We start from the raw sequence: 8059 nt of genomic DNA, 5'->3' as shown, positions 1-8059 counted from the left end.
TCACAAGCAAAAGATACATATAATCCTAAATTTTCACATTTCTATCTTTAACGGTTATTTTTTTTTAAAAATTTCGTGGTTTAACATCTATATATATAAAATTCTAATTCGCAGGTTTTGTTACCGTACTCCTCCGAAACCGCTTGACCGATTTTCATGAAATTTGGCAGGTGGACTCGACCGGACAGGGAGTAGGTTGATATCTATATTTCATAGCCGTACGTTATAAGGGGGCTTTGCCCCCCCTAAAATTTTTTTTTATTTTTCGACAAACCAATTTTTCTTAATTGTACATGATTCACAAGCAAAAGATACATATAATCCTAAATTTTCACTTTTCTATCTTTAACCGTTATTTTTTTAAAAAAATTTCGTGGTTTAACATCTATATATATAAAATTCTAATTCGCAGGCTTTGTTACCGTACTCCTCCGAAACCGCTTGACCGATTTTCATGAAATTTGGCAGGTGGACTCGACCGGACAGGGAGTAGGTTGTTATCTATATTTCATAGCCGTACGTTATAAGGGGGCTTTGCCCCCCTAAAATTTTTTTTTATTTTTCGACAAACCAATTTTTCTTAATTGTATATGATTCACAAGCAAAAGATACATATAATCCTAAATTTTCACTTTTCTATCTTTAACCGTTATTTTTTTTAAAAAATTTCGTGGTTTAACATCTATATATATAAAATTCTACTTCGCAGGCTTTGTTACCGTACTCCTCCGAAACCACTTGACCGATTTTCATGAAATTTGGCAGGTATACTCGACCGGACATGGAGTAGGTTGTTATCTATATTTCATAGCCGTACGTCTAAAGGGGGCTCTGCCCCCCTAATAATTTTTTTTTTATTTTTCGACAAACCGATTTTTCTTATTTCTATATGATTCAGAAGCAAAAGATACATACAATCCTAAATTTTCACTTTTCTATCTTCAACCGTTATTTTTTTAAAAAAATTTCGTGGTTTAACATCTATATATATAAAATTCTAATTCGCAGGTTTTGTTACCGTACTCCTCCGAAACCGCTTGACCGATTTTCATGAAATTTGGCAGGTGGACTCGACCGGACAGGGAGTAGGCTGTTATCTATATTTCATAGCCGTACGTTATAAGGGGGCTTTGCCCCCCCCTAAAATTTTTTTTTATTTTTTGACAAACCAATTTTTCTTAATTGTATATGATTCACAAGCAAAAGATACATATAATCCTAAATTTTCACTTTTCTATCTTTAACGGTTATTTTTTTTTAAAAATTTCGTGGTTTAACATCTATATATATATAAAATTCTAATTCGCAGGTTTTGTTACCGTACTCCTCCGAAACCGCTTGACCGATTTTCATGAAATTTGGCAGGTGGACTCGACCGGACAGGGAGTAGGTTGTTATCTATATTTCATAGCCGTACGTTATAAGGGGGCTTTGCCCCCCTAAAATTTTTTTTTATTTTTCGACAAACCAATTTTTCTTAATTGTATATGATTCACAAGCAAAAGATACATATAATCCTAAATTTTCACTTTTCTATCTTTAACCGTTATTTTTTTTAAAAAATTTCGTGGTTTAACATCTATATATATAAAATTCTACTTCGCAGGCTTTGTTACCGTACTCCTCCGAAACCACTTGACCGATTTTCATGAAATTTGGCAGGTATACTCGACCGGATATGGAGTAGGTTGTTATCTATATTTCATAGCCGTACGTCTAAAGGGGGCTCTGCCCCCCTAATAATTTTTTTTTTATTTTTCGACAAACCGATTTTTCTTATTTCTATATGATTCAGAAGCAAAAGATACATACAATCCTAAATTTTCACTTTTCTATCTTCAACCGTTATTTTTTTAAAAAAATTTCGTGGTTTAACATCTATATATATAAAATTCTAATTCGCAGGCTTTGTTACCGTACTCCTCCGAAACCGCTTGACCGATTTTCATGAAATTTGGCAGGTGGACTCGACCGGACAGGGAGTAGGTTGTTATCTATATTTCATAGCCGTACGTTATAAGGGGGCTTTGCCCCCCCTAAATTTTTTTTTTATTTTTCGACAAACCAATTTTTCTTAATTGTATATGATTCACAAGCATAAGATACATATAATCCTAAATTTTCACTTTTCTATCTTTAACCGTTATTTTTTTAAAAAAATTTCGTGGTTTAACATCTATATATATAAAATTCTAATTCGCAGGCTTTGTTACCGTACTCCTCCGAAACCGCTTGACCGATTTTCATGAAATTTGGCAGGTGGACTCGACCGGACAGGGAGTAGGTTGTTATCTATATTTCATAGCCGTACGTTATAAGGGGGCTTTGCCCCCCCCTAAAATTTTTTTTTATTTTTTGACAAACCAATTTTTCTTAATTGTATATGATTCACAAGCAAAAGATACATATAATCCTAAATTTTCACTTTTCTATCTTTAACGGTTATTTTTTTTTAAAAATTTCGTGGTTTAACATCTATATATATATAAAATTCTAATTCGCAGGTTTTGTTACCGTACTCCTCCGAAACCGCTTGACCGATTTTCATGAAATTTGGCAGGTGGACTCGACCGGACAGGGAGTAGGTTGTTATCTATATTTCATAGCCGTACGTTATAAGGGGGCTTTGCCCCCCTAAAATTTTTTTTTATTTTTCGACAAACCAATTTTTCTTAATTGTATATGATTCACAAGCAAAAGATACATATAATCCTAAATTTTCACTTTTCTATCTTTAACCGTTATTTTTTTTAAAAAATTTCGTGGTTTAACATCTATATATATAAAATTCTACTTCGCAGGCTTTGTTACCGTACTCCTCCGAAACCACTTGACCGATTTTCATGAAATTTGGCAGGTATACTCGACCGGACATGGAGTAGGTTGTTATCTATATTTCATAGCCGTACGTCTAAAGGGGGCTCTGCCCCCCTAATAATTTTTTTTTTATTTTTCGACAAACCGATTTTTCTTATTTCTATATGATTCAGAAGCAAAAGATACATACAATCCTAAATTTTCACTTTTCTATCTTCAACCGTTATTTTTTTAAAAAAATTTCGTGGTTTAACATCTATATATATATAAAATTCTAATTCGCAGGCTTTGTTACCGTACTCCTCCGAAACCGCTTGACCGATTTTCATGAAATTTGGCAGGTGGACTCGACCGGACAGGGAGTAGGTTGTTATCTATATTTCATAGCCGTACGTTATAAGGGGGCTTTGCCCCCCCTAAATTTTTTTTTTATTTTTCGACAAACCAATTTTTCTTAATTGTATATGATTCACAAGCATAAGATACATATAATCCTAAATTTTCACTTTTCTATCTTTAACCGTTATTTTTTTAAAAAAATTTCGTGGTTTAACATCTATATATATAAAATTCTAATTCGCAGGCTTTGTTACCGTACTCCTCCGAAACCGCTTGACCGATTTTCATGAAATTTGGCAGGTGGACTCGACCGGACAGGGAGTAGGTTGTTATCTATATTTCATAGCCGTACGTTATAAGGGGGCTTTGCCCCCCCCTAAAATTTTTTTTTATTTTTTGACAAACCAATTTTTCTTAATTGTATATGATTCACAAGCAAAAGATACATATAATCCTAAATTTTCACTTTTCTATCTTTAACGGTTATTTTTTTTTTAAAAATTTCGTGGTTTAACATCTATATATATAAAATTCTAATTCGCAGGTTTTGTTACCGTACTCCTCCGAAACCGCTTGACCGATTTTCATGAAATTTGGCAGGTGGACTCGACCGGACAGGGAGTAGGTTGATATCTATATTTCATAGCCGTACGTTATAAGGGGGCTTTGCCCCCCCTAAAATTTTTTTTTATTTTTCGACAAACCAATTTTTCTTAATTGTACATGATTCACAAGCAAAAGATACATATAATCCTAAATTTTCACTTTTCTATCTTTAACCGTTATTTTTTTAAAAAAATTTCGTGGTTTAACATCTATATATATAAAATTCTAATTCGCAGGCTTTGTTACCGTACTCCTCCGAAACCGCTTGACCGATTTTCATGAAATTTGGCAGGTGGACTCGACCGGACAGGGAGTAGGTTGTTATCTATATTTCATAGCCGTACGTTATAAGGGGGCTTTGCCCCCCTAAAATTTTTTTTTATTTTTCGACAAACCAATTTTTCTTAATTGTATATGATTCACAAGCAAAAGATACATATAATCCTAAATTTTCACTTTTCTATCTTTAACCGTTATTTTTTTTAAAAAATTTCGTGGTTTAACATCTATATATATAAAATTCTACTTCGCAGGCTTTGTTACCGTACTCCTCCGAAACCACTTGACCGATTTTCATGAAATTTGGCAGGTATACTCGACCGGACATGGAGTAGGTTGTTATCTATATTTCATAGCCGTACGTCTAAAGGGGGCTCTGCCCCCCTAATAATTTTTTTTTTATTTTTCGACAAACCGATTTTTCTTATTTCTATATGATTCAGAAGCAAAAGATACATACAATCCTAAATTTTCACTTTTCTATCTTCAACCGTTATTTTTTTAAAAAAATTTCGTGGTTTAACATCTATATATATAAAATTCTAATTCGCAGGTTTTGTTACCGTACTCCTCCGAAACCGCTTGACCGATTTTCATGAAATTTGGCAGCTGGACTCGACCGGACAGGGAGTAGGCTGTTATCTATATTTCATAGCCGTACGTTATAAGGGGGCTTTGCCCCCCCCTAGAATTTTTTTTATTTTTCGACAAACCGATTTTTCTTATTTGTATATGATTCACAAGCAAAAGATACATATAATCCTAAATTTTCACTTTTCTATCTTTAACCGTTATTTTTTTAAAAAAATTTCGTGGTTTAACATCTATATATATAAAATTCTAATTCGCAGGCTTTGTTACCGTACTCCTCCGAAACCGCTTGACCGATTTTCATGAAATTTGGCAGGTGGACTCGACCGGACAGGGAGTAGGTTGTCATCTATATTTCATAGCCGTACGTTATAAGGGGGCTTTGCCCCCCCCTAAAATTTTTTTTTATTTTTCGACAAACCGATTTTTTTTAATTGTATATGATTCACAAGCAAAAGATACATATAATCCTAAATTTTCACTTTTCTATCTTTAACCGTTATTTTTTTAAAAAAATTTCGTGGTTTAACATCTATATATATAAAATTCTAATTCGCAGGCTTTGTTACCGTACTCCTCCGAAACCGCTTGACCGATTTTCATGAAATTTGGCAGGTGGACTCGACCGGACAGGGAGTAGGCTGTTATCTATATTTCATAGCCGTACGTCATAAGGGGGCTTAGCCCCCCCTAATATTTTTTTTTATTTTTCGACAAACCGATTTTTCTTAATTGTATATGATTCACAAGCAAAAGATACATATAATCCTAAATTTTCACTTTTCTATCTTTAACCGTTATTTTTTTAAAAAAATTTCGTGGTTTAACATCTATATATATAAAATTCTAATTCGCAGGCTTTGTTACCGTACTCCTCCGAAACCGCTTGACCGATTTTCATGAAATTTGGCAGGTGGACTCGACCGGACAGGGAGTAGGTTGTTATCTATATTTCATAGCCGTACGTTATAAGGGGGCTTTGCCCCCCCCTAAAATTTTTTTTTATTTTTTGACAAACCAATTTTTCTTAATTGTATATGATTCACAAGCAAAAGATACATATAATCCTAAATTTTCACTTTTCTATCTTTAACGGTTATTTTTTTTTAAAAATTTCGTGGTTTAACATCTATATATATAAAATTCTAATTCGCAGGCTTTGTTACCGTACTCCTCCGAAACCGCTTGACCGATTTTCATGAAATTTGGCAGGTGGACTCGACCGGACAGGGAGTAGGTTGATATCTATATTTCATAGCCGTACGTTATAAGGAGGCTTTGCCCCCCCTAAAATTTTTTTTTATTTTTCGACAAACCAATTTTTCTTAATTGTACATGATTCACAAGCAAAAGATACATATAATCCTAAATTTTCACTTTTCTATCTTTAACCGTTATTTTTTTAAAAAAATTTCGTGGTTTAACATCTATATATATAAAATTCTAATTCGCAGGCTTTGTTACCGTACTCCTCCGAAACCGCTTGACCGATTTTCATGAAATTTGGCAGGTGGACTCGACCGGACAGGGAGTAGGTTGTTATCTATATTTCATAGCCGTACGTTATAAGGGGGCTTTGCCCCCCTAAAATTTTTTTTTATTTTTCGACAAACCAATTTTTCTTAATTGTATATGATTCACAAGCAAAAGATACATATAATCCTAAATTTTCACTTTTCTATCTTTAACCGTTATTTTTTTTAAAAAATTTCGTGGTTTAACATCTATATATATAAAATTCTACTTCGCAGGCTTTGTTACCGTACTCCTCCGAAACCACTTGACCGATTTTCATGAAATTTGGCAGGTATACTCGACCGGACATGGAGTAGGTTGTTATCTATATTTCATAGCCGTACGTCTAAAGGGGGCTCTGCCCCCCTAATAATTTTTTTTTATTTTTCGACAAACCGATTTTTCTTATTTCTATATGATTCACAAGCAAAAGATACATATAATCCTAAATTTTCACTTTTCTATCTTTAACCGTTATTTTTTTAAAAAAATTTCGTGGTTTAACATCTATATATATAAAATTCTAATTCGCAGGCTTTGTTACCGTACTCCTCCGAAACCGCTTGACCGATTTTCATGAAATTTGGCAGGTGGACTCGACCGGACAGGGAGTAGGTTGTCATCTATATTTCATAGCCGTACGTTATAAGGGGGCTTTGCCCCCCCCTAAAATTTTTTTTTATTTTTCGACAAACCGATTTTTTTTAATTGTATATGATTCACAAGCAAAAGATACATATAATCCTAAATTTTCACTTTTCTATCTTTAACCGTTATTTTTTTAAAAAAATTTCGTGGTTTAACATCTATATATATAAAATTCTAATTCGCAGGCTTTGTTACCGTACTCCTCCGAAACCGCTTGACCGATTTTCATGAAATTTGGCAGGTGGACTCGACCGGACGGGGAGTAGGTTGTTATCTATATTTCATAGCCGTACGTCATAAGGGGGCTTTGCCCCCCCCTAATATTTTTTTTTATTTTTCGACAAACCGATTTTTCTTAATTGTATATGATTCACAAGCAAAAGATACATATAATCCTAAATTTTCACTTTTCTATCTTTAACCGTTATTTTTTTAAAAAAATTTCGTGGTTTAACATCTATATATATAAAATTCTAATTCGCAGGTTTTGTTACCGTACTCCTCCGAAACCGCTTGACCGATTTTCATGAAATTTGGCAGGTGGACTCGACCGGACAGGGAGTAGGTTGTTATCTATATTTCATAGCCGTACGTCATAAGGGGGCTTTGCATCCCCTAATAATTTTTTTTTGTTTTTCGACAAACCGATTTTTCTTAATTCTATATGATTCAGAAGCAAAAGATACATACAATCCTAAATTTTCACTTTTCTATCTGTAACCGTTATTTTTTTAAAAAAATTTCGTGGTTTAACATCTATAATATATAAAATTCTCTTTCGCAGGATTTGTTGCCAAACTCCTCCGAAACCACTTGACCGATTTTCATGAAATTTCGCAGGTGGACTCGACCGGAGAGGGAGTAGGTTGTTATCTATATTTCATAGCCGTACGTCATAAGGGGGCTTTGCATCCCCTAATAATTTTTTTTATTTTTCGACAAACCGATTTTTCTTAATTCTATATGATTCAGAAGCAAAAGATACATACAATCCTAAATTTTCACTTTTCTATCTTTAACCGTTATTTTTTTTAAAAAATTTCGTGGTTTAACATTTATATATATAAAATTCTAATTCGCAGGATTTGTTACCGTACTCCTCCGAAACCACTTGACCGATTTTCATGAAATTTGGCAGGTGGACTCGACCGGACAGGGAGTAGGTTGTTATCTATATTTCATATTCGTACGTTATAAGGGGGCTTTGCCCCCCCCTAAATTTTTTTTTTATTTTTCGACAAACCGATTTTTTTTAATTGTATAT

General features: G+C 33.6%; 1 long non-coding RNA gene across 1 annotated transcript; it reads left to right on the top strand.

Moving 5' to 3' along the window:
• Positions 1-712: 712 nt before the first annotated feature.
• LOC126888391 (uncharacterized) lies at positions 713-6764 on the top strand. The gene is made up of 3 exons (XR_007699534.1): positions 713-1008; positions 4296-4594; positions 6384-6764. It is a non-coding gene; the product is annotated as an uncharacterized LOC126888391 (long non-coding RNA).
• Positions 6765-8059: the final 1295 nt, after the last annotated feature.

Source organism: Diabrotica virgifera, chromosome 7, assembly GCF_917563875.1.
Source record: "Diabrotica virgifera virgifera chromosome 7, PGI_DIABVI_V3a".
Lineage (NCBI taxonomy): Eukaryota > Metazoa > Arthropoda > Insecta > Coleoptera > Chrysomelidae > Diabrotica > Diabrotica virgifera.
Note: the sequence above shows the minus strand (reverse complement) of the source record. Positions and strands in the feature narration are given on the sequence as shown.